At 42.6% G+C, this 16,839-nt stretch overlaps 1 protein-coding gene across 4 annotated transcripts in view; it reads right to left on the reverse strand.

Moving 5' to 3' along the window:
* The window catches only part of ARHGAP6 (Rho GTPase activating protein 6), a 451,443-nt gene that overhangs the window by 164,293 nt on the left and 270,311 nt on the right, over positions 1-16,839 (reverse strand). The window contains exon 1 of one of the 4 annotated variants that reach the window (XM_047844198.1): positions 370-605. The exons of the other annotated variants lie outside the window; for them this stretch is intronic. The gene's annotated coding sequence lies outside the window, so the exon portion shown is untranslated. Of the gene's footprint in view, positions 1-369; positions 606-16,839 lie in introns of those variants that run through there. 4 annotated transcript variants of the gene reach the window in all.

A 16,839-nucleotide genomic window follows, 5' to 3' on the forward strand; every position in this document is an offset into this window, starting at 1 on the left:
AGCCCCCTTGAGTACAACCACGATTTTTAATTCCTTAAGGTTTGTCTCGGTCATATTCAGTTCACACACCTTTGAGTCAATTCCAATCTCACACACATTTCTCCTGTTTCCTCCTACAGCCAGAAAATGGGATGTTTTACTGCAACCACACACACCCTTCAATTTGCAGAAAAATAATGACTTTTAACCCACTAAAGAAGCATAAGATCATACTCGGGGCTGAAGTTAGTCAAAACGAATAAAAGTTTTTCCAGTAAAAATACATCCTTAAATTCTAAATTAACATTGCCTGGATAAACAGCTACCAGGTTAAAATCGATACCTATGTCACATAATGAAGTACAGGTGACCTAGAAACCCCCAACTTACAAATATCCTGTACGTGGGAACAGCCAGCCCAAGCGAGTCGGACCAGGACTAGGGCGGGCTCTCCCCAGGTCTGAAGGCGGGAGAAGGATTCCCCTTGGTCTCTTCCTGTTGGACACCGGTGTTGGTAGTATTAGAGCAGGTGGGAGAAGTGGGAAGCCATGATTCTCGTGCCTCCACAGTAGTCCCTTCCCGCCATGCTCACCAAGGAATCCATTTCCCATAAATGAAACCAAGAGTGCCTTGGTTCCCAGGCGGGTCCATCAGAAGTCCGCTGGGCCCACAGTGCAGCTGGAACTGTGCTATTAATACTAGGCTGACTTCCCACTTGGAAGCCAACTCCAGCCCTGACAGTGTTCATCAGCTCTGTTATGGTTAAATGAATTTGTGGGCGGTCCTGGGAGCCTGCCAGTTAGAACATCCTTTCTGTGGGAAAATTCCTGCCGAGGCCCAAACAACTCACTGACAAACACGGTTGTGGACCACACGTTGGGAGACCCTTAGACATTGACAGATCAATCCTCACCTTTCCATTCTGGAAATACTTGGGTGATTGTTATAATAAACCGTCGCACAGATAAACGTATGGCAGGTGCAACACTCAGCACACGACCATGGTAACTAATGGTAACTAATAACTAATACCATCATCATTAATGTAGTAACAGACCTACCTCTTCCCTGACTCACATACACATGTACACACTCATTAGGGCACTTTATACATTTCTTCTAAGTTTATGTATTTATTTTTGAGAGAGAGCGAGAGCGAGAGAGAGAGAGAGAGAGAGCATGCACATGTGCCTGAGCCGGGGAGGGGCAGAGAGAGAGGAAGACAGAATCCCAAGCAGGCTCTGTGCTGTCAGTGTGGAGCGCGATGTGGGGTTCGAACCCACAAACCATGAGATCATGACCTGCGCCAGATGTTCAACCGACGGAGCCACCCAGATGCCCCTAGGACACTTTAGACACATCACACACATGCCCCACCATACGATGTTCTATGCGAATATGTTTTCATCTATGCAGAAGTGTCTTTGTCTTTTCTTGGGGAAAAGATGAACCATGATCCAGGCTTGAACTGTGTCCTTTAACTGTTGTTCTCTTGCTCTGGGGATTGATTTGTACTTGTTCATCTACATTCTTAACCGGCCCTCCCCAGGCCAAAAATACAACTGTAGGACAACCAGCCAAAACATGGAGATGCCCAGCCATGGGACAGAAAGTGAAAGAGTTGTAATCAAGATTAGAGCTGGGACCTAAGTGACATCATATTCAAATCGAGAGACTCTCAAACCGAGAGACTCTCTATTACATAACAGTCCTCTTGGATTAGTGCAACTTATACGTGCAAAAGTTACTGTCCTCATCAATGGCAAAGAGAATTGGTAAAAGCTGAGGAATTACAGACCCGAATAGTTTCTACACGCACATACAGAGCTACCATTGCAACAAAAGAGATGTAATCTGCGAGGAGATGAAAAATATTCACTGCCTAGGAGCCTTAAAAATGCACAGTGTTTACCAGTCCCAGTGAAGCAATGGCAACGCAGAAGCAGGTACATTCAATACGCCTTCAGCACAGGGACCACTGGAGACCAGAGCGGTACATGAAAGAGCAGAGGGTTTCCCAAATCTGATACCTTCTTAAGTCAGTTGATCAATTTTTCACCAAAGGGCAGGGGCAGAGACAAAGGCCAAGCTCAGTACAGTGACCTGTCCTCCAGGGAGAGGACCGGAAGAGATTCCAGCACACCTGAATGATCTCCAGTACAGGGTCATTAATGACACGTCAGCTTTAGTGTTACATCTTTCTTACTTCATCATCTGCAAGGATAAAATATCCTAGCACCCACGGGGAATCTGAGATGAAGTAAGAGCAGATTTGGGTTTATTTCTTATAATAAATGCCTGCGGACGATCTTTTAGTTGTTATATAATAGACATAAATATCAACCAGTCGCTAATTTTATACTATGTATCCATATCATGTTCATCTAGATTGGTGTAGATACACTGTGTACATGTGTAGATAGACATACTGCTTTTTCATACAGTTTGGATGCTAACTGACCTTTCAAAATGTCTTCAAAGTGTGTTATCAAGTTCAAGCACACTCAGCACCACCTCCATCTGGGGCAGCTTAGAAACTACTGCCTCACTGGCATGTTTCCAACCTGAAAGTTGCAAGGACGCACATCTGTATTGGTTGTTAAAAGCATCATCCTTTGCGCTATTGCAGAAGTTGCAACAAAAATCCACTCCTGGGGTAGCCACAGCTCCTTGGACTGTTCAGTCTGATCAATACACAGAGGTAAGCCCCAGAAGAAAGTATTCTCTAACAGGCATTTGGAAAGAAGGCAAAAAATAATTCCTCCATCCAAGTTAGGTTAACCTGCATGGTGCGGTGGAAAACAGAAGAAGGTGTTGACTCCACACGGTACTCTCTCCCGGGCAAAAGCATTTTAAAATAAAAACAGCTATTTTAAGAAGTTTGAATTTCAAGTCACCCCAAGAACTAAACTCCTTCCTTTCCGGGACTTTGCCAATCCTGACCAGTGCTTCGAAGTCTTTAGTGTTGATGTATCTGTTAGGCTATACTTGTTTGACCAGAAGCAATCTGTCTTGGTCAGCAATAAAGCTAGAGTATACCACCCCCCTGCCAAAAAAAAGGATGGCAGATATGTTAATCTGGGCTAAGTTGTCCCATGGGCCACACCTATTTCTTGGTAGCTGATCAAACCCAGTTTAGGATAAGGCGTTTGCACACGTGGCAAGCGGCCCAAATGAATTTTTGCCAGATCCCTCCTTGTTTCAATTCCTTCTTCCCTAATTGCGCTGCTTCCTCTCAGGACTTTCTGATCACTCTCTCTGACCCCATCACTGGAGAGGGTGTGCTCGTAAAGTGGGTGCAGTCATATTCTAGACAAGTCGCTGCCTGGGATTTCTAAAGAGCCGACAATCTTTTAGGACTGCATCAGGCAAACTTTCCATGCAAAGAGATGCTTGTAATACCCGAAAAGGACAGAGAATCTAACTTTTTAGTTTTTGGTGCCAAGTTAACAAGAGAGGTTGGATTTTTGGTGCCTGATGGCTAATAAATGGTTATATGTATGGGAGAATTCGGTCTTTCGTAAAACCTGATAGGGATACGATGGAGCACTAGTTAAGCCTTACCACCATGAACTTCTTTAATGGCTTCCACAATCTACCAAAGAGCACCTAATGGTTGTGAATGTCCAAACTAGTCAGGGTCAGTGTGCAATATCTATCCCACAAGATTATTGTCATGATCATGTGAAATGATCATTGGAAAGCATTTAAGACAGAGCCTGGCACCTTAAGACAGATATATAGACACATAAATTATAGATATATATAGAGAGAGAGATGTTCACCACCACCACCATCATGATCATGATCATCATCATCATTATCATCATCATCGGCATCCGTTGTGGTGAAATAAGGACTACTAACCATAGAATTTTAGTTAGGAAGGGAATGTGATCTATCATAGAGCAAAGTCATAGGTAAACACAGTAATATACAGTTCTTTCAAATAGAAGGGTGTCCCAATAGTTCATCAGTCTCAATATATTTCACCTCAACAGACCATCTATCACCTTTTCTCCCATTACCATGGAGCCAGAAGGCTTACATAAATGATCAATTTCAGTCAAGTACTGGGCAAATTTTTCTGGAACATTTGTGACCAGCCGGTAGAATGCAGCAGAAATGCTTGTACATTCACGTGAACTGAAGAAGAAATCACCAAAGAGGACAAAACTACAATGGCAGAAACTTGGCCCCATCTTGCTCAACATCTTCATCAAAAACTTACATGAAAATATAGATCATGCTTATCCAATTCGCAGGTGGCACTAAGCTAGGAAAAATAGATAAGATAATAAAAGAGAGAATTAGGGTTTTTAATATAGTTTCCATTTATGTATAATAATTTAATTAGATCCAAATGTTTAGGATGAGACTAACACAAAAAGATTCAAACACAATAGAGAAGTTTGCATTTAGATTATAACAAAAATTAATCAGAGAGACAGAAGCGACTTGAAAAAGAGGTAGAGCTCTTCGATTGTCCACTAGGCCCAAAGGAAGTCTGACAAAAATGCTAAAGCAGGTAGAGGAAACTTGAGTTGCATGAAAAGAACTTGAAGATCCAACTCAAGAAAAGTGATAATGCACTGGGCTCCATTCAGACCAGAGAACTCCTGGAGCAGCAAACTGTTCTTTTTTAAAATTTTTTAACGTTTATTTTTGAGACAGAGAGAGACAGAGCATGAACAGGGGAGGGTCAGAGAGAGAGGGAGACACAGAATCCGAAACAGGCTCCAGACTCTGAGCTGTCAGCACAGAGCCCGACGCGGGGCTCGAACTCACGGACTGTGAGATCATGACCTGAGCCGAAGTCGGACGCTTAACCGACTGAGCCACCCAGGCACCCCAACAAACTGTTCTGAAGTCTAAAGACACTGATGCATCCAGCAAGCCCTGAATAAGGCAGTGTGGATGGGAGGGGAAGGTTCCGGAAAGTCACTTAATAAAACTTTAAGGCCCACTAAAGGAATTGAGGCTGTTTAGTCTGTCTGGAGTTGGGATACAAGAAATGCTGACTGGCTATCGGTCGAATTCAGTAGTAGATCTGGCCTATCTTTCCAGAGAGAAGATGTCAAATGACTGAATGGGAATTACAGGGAGTAGGCCTGGCCTTTCCCAAGGAGATCCTTTCTAAAGAAAATGTTGGCGCAAGGCTAAGTGACTTAGGGGTGAGGGGAACTCTTAACGCTCAGAGGTTCATGCAGATAACTATTGGCTCACCCATCCCCAGTGTGGAGAAAAGGATTCTTGCTTTGGGTGAAAGACCAAACAAATGATCTTTGAGGTCCCACTGCTGTGATTCAATTCTCCCACATCAGTTTTGAGGAGGGGTATGAACAAGATGCAGGGGTTCGTTACGAGAGAAGGAGATACTTAGAAATGGGAGATAAGAAGTCTACTGATGGCTCTGGGTAGCTGAGGAGTATAGCAGGTGGCATAGCCTCCTTGATAAATAGGTCCATGCTAATTAATGAATAAAGGCCTGGACCAAACTTTATTTTTTTTAAACATTTATTTTAGAAACAGAGAGAGAGAGAGACAGAGAGAGACAGAGAGAGAACATGAGTGGGGAAGAGGGGCATAGGGAGAGAGAATCTCAAGCAGGCCCCACGCACAGCACAGAGCCCAATGCAAGCTCAATCCCATGCCACTGGGCTCATGACCCGAGCCGAAATCAGGAGTCCGATGCTCAATGGACTGAGCCACCCAGGTGCCCCTGGACCAAACTTTTTTTTTAGAATTTCACGTAAGGCTGATCCTACTCTGAAGGTGATAGAGTAGAAGACAGGTTTTCCAGCACCCTACAGGCTATCCATGCCCTCTGAAGAATGAGATGATGCCTCGTGTGCTCTCACATCCCCCACAACACCTTAGATACTAGGCCTCCAGCAGGAGCTCCGTAGCCACTTGCTGCTTGGTTAACTTTCTACTTTTTCTCCAGGGGATTCAGGTTAAAGCATGAGGAATGACTCATCAACAGTGGAAAGTCTAGTTAGGCCAAGTGGCTATTCGCTTGACTGCTTTTACTGGGGTATATGATCCTAACCTAACTGGAAGTATTTTGACATCAGGGTGATAAAAACATGGTTTGGGCTGTTTTGTGGCAAAATAGCATAGTAGTGTGTCAACGTGGGTTTTTTTTTCTTAAATCTTTTGATCGCTGTTAATTTTTTCACTTGTCTTTTCAAAAATACACTTTTCTTATGTCTGATGGGACATTAATGAATTTTGTTAGACTGCACTTCAACACTATAATGATTTGATATAATATTGTAAGACATTTTAATATAGGTATCTTTTAATAACTAACCAAACTTTCTAGAACAGTCACATCCATTTAATCACTGTACAGTTAAATGACACCAAAGCAACTTGAGAATTTATCGCATAATGAAATAACACAAAATATCCACATTGCCTTGACCCAGAAAGGAGGAAAGTGGTGCTACAGACTTAGAGCAAGGTTAGGACATACTGTAGGGCATACTTGTTGGAGGGACTACATTTTCAAATATCTACTTTAGCTCTTCGTTGCCATTGGTTACACACTTAGTACTAACTGAGCCTGTGCCTCCCACTAATTCGTTTTCACCTTTTATTGCCAGGAGATGATACTTTGGGTCAATTGAGAATGCCACAGCTTTTGCTCGTGCAGTCTCTGAGCATTTCATTGTGAATTTTAATTACCATGTTGTTGTGCTTTAGGAACCACCCCCAAACTGCGTTGAACGGGGAAGTCATTTTCTTCTAGATACCTTTTTAATTAATATCAAAATGACAGACACATACACAATGCGTCATTCTTTACAGACACTGGTTCATCATTGGACTTAATCACTTCCAGAGCAACGCAGATGGATGAAATCCAAGGGGCTCTGATTCACAGGATTCCTGGCTTTTCTCCCATTCAGTTGGTGGGAAATTCTTTCTCTTTTTAAGTTAGATGAGGGGTGGAGTTAGAGAAATCTGTATCCTACACTCTCATGATTTGGCTCATGCCTTTATTGGTCTCCAAATCTGATATGTTTTTTGGGCAGTTGATCAGACTCCTAATTCTACCCATTGCATTCAAACAGCTGTAGTATTTTTCTTCTCCTTTCTTCCCCCAGCGTTGCAGCACTTTTCAAACACGGGCTCTCTCTAGCGGGCCGCACAGATCCGCCTGAGCGACGCACAGCATCTCTGCTCTGTGCTAAGTCACTTACAGCCCAGGGATCATCTTGGGTGTCTTATAAGTCATGACCAGCAGTGTGCTAGGGACCTAGCGATTTTCTTAATACACGTCTGCTATGACTGAGCCAGAATTACCAACCAGGTCTGCTTTCTCTCAAACGGTGCCTGAGCTATCACTTAAAAACATTGAGATATCACTCACATACCATAAAATTCACCATTTTAAAGTCTGCAGTCCAGTGGGTTTTAGCACACTCAGAGAATTGTGCAACCATCGCATCAGCTGTAAAATGTTTTCATCACCACCCCCCCCCCCCCCCCCCCGCCCAAATCCATATCCAATAACAGTCGTTCCCCACTCTGCTTTTCCCCAGTCTCAGCAACCATGAATTTGCTTTCTGTCTCTATGTATTTGCCTATCCTGGGCATTTCATATAAATGCAATCATACAGTATGGGCCTGTAGTGTCTGGATTCTTTACTTAGCATCATGTTTCCAAGGTTCGCCCATAGTGAAGCATTTACCATTCTTTTCTTTAATTTTTTAAATTTATATTTTAGTTAGTTAACATACAGTGCAATATTGGTTCCAGCAGTAGAATTCAGGGACTCATCACTTCCATACAACACCCAGAGCTCATTACAAGTGCCCTTCTTAATACCCATCCCCCACCTAGCCCATCCCCCACCCACCTCCCTCCAGCTGCCCTCAGTTTGTTCTCCTTTTTAGGGCTGAATAGTATTCTATTGTATGCATGAATCGCATTTGCTTACCTATACGTCAGTTGATGGACATTTTGATTGTTTCCACTTTTTGGCCATTGCAAATAATGTTGCCATAAACATTCACGTACATGTTTCTGTGCGGATGCAGGTTTTCGTTTCTCTTAGGAAGACATTTAGGAATGGAATTCCTAGGTCATATAACTCTATTCTTAACTGTAGCCTAATTGTTTTCCTCAGGTAGCCACGAGTGATCTCAATTCTTCTGTAAATTCTCCTATGATTTGACTCTCTCAGCTTTATAATAGAAAAACCAGTTTGGGATATTTCATTCAATCTTCATCGTAAAGGTCATCCATTCATGTCTATGAACAGTTCAATGTAAAGTTCTACAGCAAGTCGAAATTAAATCTGAGGCAATTATCTTCTTAAAAATAAATTCATCTTATTTAGAAGACTTTTGTATGTAACAGAACAGGTAAATTCTCCACTGAGTAGTAATACTGTCTTAAATTAGTATCTGCTATAGCATTTCCTTAAAAGAGCAAACAGTTCAGGTACTAGGTATGAGAAGTCATTTCTTCCTTATGTCAACGTCAAGTCCTTCAACAGCTGTTCACCCCCAAACCGGGTAGTGTCACATTCATCTTCCGTGAGACAAATGGCCCAACCTGAATTAGTGATGTCAGCAAAAAACTAACTTTTTATATGCAACCTTCTTTTTTTTATATTCCGGAACACATAATTACTCAGAATAACAGAAGAATAAATTTCACTAGATAGTAAGAGAAACTTATTTACAATTGACAAATTAGTTCCGTGAATGGCCCTTACAGGAACATTAAATATAATCAGTCTTGTCTATAAGTATTGTCAGTATACCCTCCAAATCACATACAACCTATAACAAAAGACTTGCCCAAAATGCGTATCGGTACCAAACTTCCTACCACCAGGTTCCAGTGTATTCAAAATTCCTAATTGTCTTAACATAAGCGTTATTAAACACTGACTTTATATTGTCTTGCTTCACACTTAGAAAAATATCCCTTCACTTAGTTTCTAAGAAAATGCTTCTCCAGGGATCTTGCAGGCTTCAGATTTGCTTTCATTCTCCTGCCTCCTGCAGCATCAGTGAAATCATTCTGTAAAATCCACCGGGACTGAAGGCCATTAGCAATTTATTAGTCAGTCGCATAGATAAAATTTGCCTTCGAATCTTATGCAAATGCTGCCTGCAAACACAAAATGTTTCTCCCACCTTTTCGGTCGGCTAAGAGAAATCACTCTAGATACAGGTATATAATAACAAAGGCACTATTTCCCTCTGATACTTCACTTTGAAGGCCCTCGTAAAACAAGAAGAAAGTGGTGAAGCCACATAAGATCAAGTTGCGTTACAGGATTTTGCGGCAGTCTCATTCTTACTGGTTTTGCTTTTTTGAGATGGCTACTGAGTTCCACAAATTGCTAATGAGGCCACCACCCTTGCAATCCAAGGGCTATGCCACATCCCCAAATGGAGCCACAGTATGTTAAGGGAAGTGAAACTTCCACGGTCAGCAGCAGGATGGTGTTGACAAGAAAACCCATGTGCACGGTGCAGTGCGGGTTGTTTTTCGAATGATCTCAAACTTCGAAAAGCCCACAAACATACAAGTGGGATGGCTCCCTCCTACCACTTGAAATAATCCCAGCTCATCTCAACCCCCACCCCACCGCCTCCCCGTTCACATGCTAGGGAAACACACGCTATTTCAACAGTTGGCTCAGGCAAACGACATCAGCAAGGCAGTGTGACCTTGGGAAAGCTACTCAACTTTGTTAGCGGCCCCTGTTAGTTGCCTACCTAGCAGTCACTCCCCCTGCCCTCCTCCTTCCACAGGTCTGGCGTTGTTTAGCTCTGCAACCCTCCCCCACGTGATGAAGGGTAACCGACCCATCCCTGGTTCCAGTGATAGATCCTCATTTAAGAAGGGAAACGGATATCAGACTAAGTTCAGTTGCATAACAAGCACAAAAAGAGCAAGAAAGAAAAATAACGGTGGCTTTAAATACGATGTAAGGAGAATCCGCTGTTGGAGGAAGAAGTCAGGTGTCAGGCAACCTGGGGCACTGCGATGGCCTCGATGGCATCGGGGAGGAGGCCCCCACCAGCTTACTTGTCTGTCATCTTGCTGCCCTGTCTCCGGCCCAGCGGGGCTGCTTGAGCCCTGGGAAACACATCTGTACTTCAGCCAACCGGAAGCCCTTATGGGTCACATGGCCACAGTGAGCTGTACAGGACACAGTGAAAGGCGGGCATGGGGAAGGGGCAGCCACCAGCAGTCATTGCCACAGCATGCAACCCAATTCCAGCCGATGAGGCCTCAAGAGGATTCTAGGCAAGGCCCCTGCTAAGAAGGAGAAAGGAAGACATGGCCTGTACTTCTCTCTCGGGTCCCTGTCAGAGAGCGATGTGACGCTTGGAATTGACGCGGCCATCCTGTGCCTAACCTGAGAGTAAAGCCAACGTACGGAGCAGGACAGAGCCTGCGCAGAGAAACACCTTAGGCCACTCCGGATTTCTTATTATGTTTCTAGTTCATTCCACCCATCCAATAGGCCTTCCAAGTCTCAAGACCGTTATCTCTCCCTCTTGGTCTGTACTATATCACAAGCTAAAAATTCTAGAGACACCAAAGACCAACCAATTACTGTTTTAATCACTATTACCAAAATATACCTTGGTTACTGTTTGTTTTATTTAAAAATGAATGTAAAAAAAAAAACCATACAGCATGTTCGTTTACTCAGGTATTCAAATATTTCCTTAAAAGCATAACAGTTTTAAAATCCTGGCTGCGCCATTTCCGGCACTGGGATCTAGCCCAAGTAATTTAGTCTATGAGAGCCATAGATTCCTTCTATGCAAAGGAAGGGAAAATACCATCACTTTCTAGGAGTGTGTGAAGTTCAGAAATATATGTAAATGACATAATGTCAGATATATAATAGGGGCTCGGTAACTGGAAACCATTATATCACGCGCAGCCACTGAAGACACAAAGATGAAATTAGATCTGGTTCAAAGCTGCATTCATTTATTTTCTTCTTTCCTCCATTCATTTATACATATATACGTGCATAAATATATATTCCACCTACTTCCAGAAGGCACTGAAAGCAGCCAGAAGGCAAACAGGGAAATTATAGCAATGTTTTAAGTTCTAGAATAAAGTGTATATACCAAGGAATTATGAATAGTCAAAGAAAGAGTAGAAACCAAGAGGCAAAAGAGAAGGAAAGGCAAGAGAAGGCATTTGAGAGTAGAGGGAAGAAATGGGTCAAGAAAAGAGGGGCGTTGAGGCCGGAAGGTAAGACCTGGGTCAGGGGTGGGGAGGAGAGAAACTGGAAGAGAGAGTGAGCGATGCCGAACCTACAGCCTGGTAAATGTCTAGCATCACTAAAGACTCGCATTTTGCACAGCGAGGAGTTTCTTCTGAGTCCTGCCTGGATGAGTACACCAGTTCTCCCAAGGATCAAGATGCCTTATTCCTCTTACCTTCCTTGCCTTGTAACTTTATAATGAATCCGTGCCATCTGAAATAATCGAGCATGTCTCCGTTCCCTGCAACACAAAAGCTCCTAAAACAACGTAGCTGAAGCCATGGGATTGAAAAAAGAGTGAGAGGAAATCAAGAGAAGGAAAGGAGCTGTGGGACACAGAGGAAAAGAGGTTGCCAAGGAGAAACCGAGCTGGGTTCAAAGGCCAGCGAATTTCAATGCAATAAGGACTCGTCCTCCAGAATTCGCCGACGAGGTCTTCTATAACCTTGAATAAAGGAGATTCGAGAGCGCTGGCAGAATGAACAGAGATGAACATGTGAATCAGCTTTGAGTGTAAACTATCGTCATGTGAGGTTTAGCTGTAAAAGAAAGAAGAGATGGCTTTCGGGAGGGGTTTGCTTGCGGAGGAGTTTTGACATGAGGAGATAATGGGGGGCGTAGAGAAGCTGAAGCTGGAGGAGAGCGAAATGATCCTATTTGGAGCGGACCACAAGGAAGCAGCAAGATCGCACGGCATTTGAACAGGAAGACAGAGGTCTTTACCTCAGAGATGGGAAGAAAAGGGGTCTGGGCTCCTTCTGTGAATTTCATGTGTGACAGATCTTTCACCACAGGACAAACTGACCTGTACTTCCATGTGGAACCAGCTGTAAGAAAGGAATATTTCAGGTTTTAAATGAGCTGGTTTTAAGCCCACGAAGTAATATGTGTGAACGATATGGCTGTCTATAATTTGCCAATTACTGTTACTTGCCCTCGATATAAGCCCATTTCACAAGAGCACTGATGGGGTTGGGTTTCTGGAAGTGATGAATCTAGGAGTGGTGGCTGGCCAATGAATCACCCAGGAAATTTGAGAGACCAGGATGTTGTGACCTCCAGATCTTGGGGCTTCCAGCCTTCCGCCCTATCGGGCAGGCACATCTGCTTCTCCAAATGAAGGAAACAAAACCAGAATAGAAGAGACAGTTGGCAAAGCCACAAGGTCAATCGTGGCCCTCCCCTTCCTGGTTTCCTGCACTGAACTCGGACTATCTACGTGAGCTGCCTCGGAGCAATTGTGCACTCGGCGAAAAGAACGAAAATAGGAACAACGAATACTGCTTTCCTTATTCGGCATCTCTGAAATACCATCTGATTCACTGACTTGTCCCGCAAATTGTAATTGATTTCCTACTATGTGCTAGAATCTGTTCTAGGCCCTGGAAAGGAGTGGTGGTCATCAAATAATTTTCCTGTGTAGGATACAAGGCCACGGGGCTTGCATAAGGTCTCATTATTAATAAGGATTCTCACTGTTTATCTAAACGGATGCATCTGTAAATCTCACTAAGCATATTGCATTACTATTTACAAAAGATGAGGTTGATGTTTATTTTTCAGCATGGAAAATGCACATGCTGTACTTTTCATTTACGAGATACGGCTTAGGGTGGACAAACCCTTAGGATAAATACTCCATTCTACAACCCACAAAGGACCACGAACTCCAAAGCTTATACGTGTTCCAATTTTCGTCATGGCCCATTTGGCCCAGGGTTCCGTATGTGTCGGAAGATCCAGGTGACACATTAGAGAAAGGCAAGTTAATTTTGTAATCATCCCAAATAACTTTCTTATCCCTCCTCCAATACTAACTTCCTAACTTGCCTTGATGATCACTTCTGGATTCATCTTCCATGAACTTATCTAAAATTGTTTTACAAGTCCTGCATTTAAAAACGTTAGACTATATCACTTTCTTAAAAATACAGGATTAAAAATAGAACAAACATGCTTTCATTTTATGACTGCCACAAGCTTGACTGTTATTCCATAATCGTGTTTCTTAACATTGCTTAAAGGGTATTATCTAGTCCTGTTAAGTTCTATTGTATTATGTCCACCTCTGTATTCCCTTGAGCCTATAAAATACCCGACAAAGAAGGAAAGGGCTTAATAAATATTTGTGAAATAAAATAATTTAATTAACAAGTAATTGGCGCCCCCCCTTTTTTTTTTAATTTAACGTTTTTTTTTTAATTTATTTTTGAGACAGAGAGAGACAGAGCATGAACAGGGGAGGGGCAGAGAGAGAGGGAGACACAGAATCTGAAACAGGCTCCAGGCTCTGAGCTGTCAGCACAGAGCCCGACGCGGGGCTCGAACTCATGGACCGTGAGATCATGACCTGAGCTGAAGTCGGACGCTCGACCGACTGAGCCACCCAGGCGCCCCAGCGCCCCTTTTAACTTGTAGGCTCTAACCTTCCCATCTCTCCGCCTTCATCTTTTTACAGGCTAGAGAATGCTAATATTTTCAGGGATTCTCACCAGACAAGGCTTAGGTGCTATAACTGAGGTGACCATATGTCCCAGTTCCCTTAAGGCAGTCTCAGTTTATGCCTAATGTCCCAGTATCATTATGACTAGTGACCCTTCCCTTTTCAAAAGTGTCCTGGTTTGAATGAACCTATATCCACTATTCCCTTAGGGTCCCTTGAGCCCCTCTATGATATTTTACACATGGATTTCAGGGGCACATGAACACCTGCTTGTACAGTGCGGTAGTGTCTGTTTGCTTTGTTTCCCAGTTGCCTTCCTGATGATAAAGTGTTTCTGTGAGCCTTTGAACTATTGGGTAGGAGATGCCGAAGAAAAATCTAGGCGAGTGCTTTTCACATTTTAACATGCATATGTATCACCTAGGGCTGTTGTGAAAATTCTGGCTCTATTCAGCAGGTCTGGAATGGGAACACAGACTTTGCATTTAAAAAAATTTTTTTAATGTTTTATTATTTATTTTTGAGACAGAGAGAGACAGAACATGAACGGGGGAGGGTCAGAGAGAGAGGGAGACACAGAATCTGAAGCAGGCTCCAGGCTCCGAGCTGTCAGCACAGGGCCTGATGCGGGGCTCAAACTCACGGACAGCGAGACCGTGACCTGAGCCGAAGTCGGACGCTTAACCGACTGAGCCACCCAGGGGTCCCCAGACTTTGCTCCCAGGTGATACTGATATTGTTGGTGTGGGGGCCACACTTTGCATAGCAAGAGTCTGCAGGTGTTCCTAATTAGCCACAACTTAGAGACCAGCCATTATGATACAGTACCGCTTGGTACTTGTGAGTGCACACTTTGGGCACCACAGCATTTGAAACTTTGTCTCCTCTTTTTCATAACTGGGTGTCAGCAGGCAAAATTCCCAGTATTTCAGTTTTACTTTCTTTCCTTTAGTCTTTCAAAAGCCACATACCCGGAACCTTTGTTTTAACTATCATAAGCTGATAGGATTGAAATAGCATTTTGTAAACAATAACTTGCTATTTCAACCTATGGGTTCACAATCATTGTTGTAGTCACCAAAATTTCTCTTTCCTCTGATGTCAGTCCTAATGCAGGACCAGTGTTCTCTCTCCGGGTAGAGTCAACAATGCAAGGGGAAAACTGAGATCAGAAACTTGGATAATTGTCTCATAGAAAATTAATCTCTAATTTAGTCATTGCAAAACTAGACGCCGAGTTTGAAGTCACGACATGCTGTATTTTCACCCCCTACAATTGAAAGTGCCCTGTAGATTATAATTTTCCATCAGTTCGCTTATTAACATTTATTTCACACCTGACTTGACCACAGCACCTACAGCATGAAGAACATAAGAAAACGGCTCCCGCACTGAGAGCTCACAGATCTACCAGAACATGTTTCCTGAAGCCCATCGCTATGTACAAGCTAAACACGCTCCATCCTGGAGCCATGGCAGGTCACTTTCAAAGGACATCTAAGTGCGTTCATTCACAGTACAATAGAAAATATATCCAGAAGCGAAGATTGGCCCAACTATCAGGATGACGGCAAAAGAGGGTCTGCTTACTGAGAAAATAAGTAGAAATAATTTATATTTTTTCCTCTTGTCACTGTCAGATCTCATTTGGTGCATAAATCTCAAAACTTCATTAAGATAATCTCCATGATTCCAGGGAGAGAAATCTCCAGCACGTTTCCGCTATCTGATTGGAGAGATGGCTGGTCACTAGAGAACGGGCAGCCAGGACAAGGGCAGCATCAACATCGACACGGTCATTCAAGTGTTTCTCTCGCCAAAGTGGTTCTACAGGTCCACGGCTGTTTCTCCTCTAAGCCAGAGGTTGGCAAACTGTGACCCAAAGACCAAATCTAGCCCATTGCCTCTTAGTGTAAATAAAGTTTTATTGGAACCAACCACGCACACTCATTTATGTATTGTTTATGGCTGTTTTTATGCTAAGACAGCAGGGTTGTAACACAGACCACATGGCCAGCAAAACCTAAGATATTTACGATCTGGCCCTAACTAACTAAAATACTACGTACTTCACACACACACACAAAAAAAGTAAGCTTGCTCTGACAAATAATTGAGTTTGAAGAATTCATATATATGTTTAATAATTCACAATAATTGTAAGCCTTCGTGAAGATAATAAAAAGCTAGCATGAAGAAGTTTTAGCAATAATTTCTATACCAATATCCCTTTGGTATATAGTTAACCACTAACAAATGAACCAAATATTATTTATGAAAAAGATAATGCCTAGTTTTACACATTAAACTCAAGTGGGAGAAGGCAGATAATAACATAGTCAGTATCTTTGATTTCTACAGATACATGATAAAGTAAAAACTAGTACTTGAGGTTATGCTCATATCCTAAGCATCTACATAATAATCGGAGATAGACAAGTTCATCTGAAAGATTCCCCTGTTGAGTAACACAGGAAATATCCCTAGAGAAGTATAGTATCATCTCAATTTAGATTCAGTGAACTTCAATGCAAATGTGTAATTATTTGAAGACTGAGAGCCAGTAAGGGGAAATTATATTCAAGATTTTTATTTATTTTTATTTTATTTTTTTGAGAGAGCGTGCACAAGCAGGGGAGGGGCAGAGGGAGAGGGAAGGAGAGAATCTTAAGCAGGCTCCACACTCGGCACAGAGACCGACCTGGGGCTCGATCTCACGACTGTGAGATCATGACCTGAGCCAAAATCAAGAGCTGGATGCTCAACCAACTGAGCCACCCAGGCGCCCCAAGGGGAAATTATATTTAAATGGAGAAGAGAGTTATCCTTGTATCCTGCTTTAGTTAATTATATGGCGTGAATACTTATATTCCATATAACAAAAGGAGAGAGAAGATCATCTTCCATAAATAATTTGCAACTTTGGTCCAGACTTTTTTTATATATAAATAACCAATATATTTTATTTGATTTTTATTTTTTCATTAATTTATACATTTTTATTTAAATTCCAGTTGGTTAATATACAGTGTAATATTAGTCTGAGGTGTAGAACGCAGTGATTCTTTGCTTACATACAACACCCAGTGCTCAGCACAAGTGCTTAATGCCCATCACGCATTTAACTCACCCCCCCCTTCCCCCCTC

This window comes from Prionailurus viverrinus, chromosome X (genome assembly GCF_022837055.1).
Source record: "Prionailurus viverrinus isolate Anna chromosome X, UM_Priviv_1.0, whole genome shotgun sequence".
Lineage (NCBI taxonomy): Eukaryota > Metazoa > Chordata > Mammalia > Carnivora > Felidae > Prionailurus > Prionailurus viverrinus.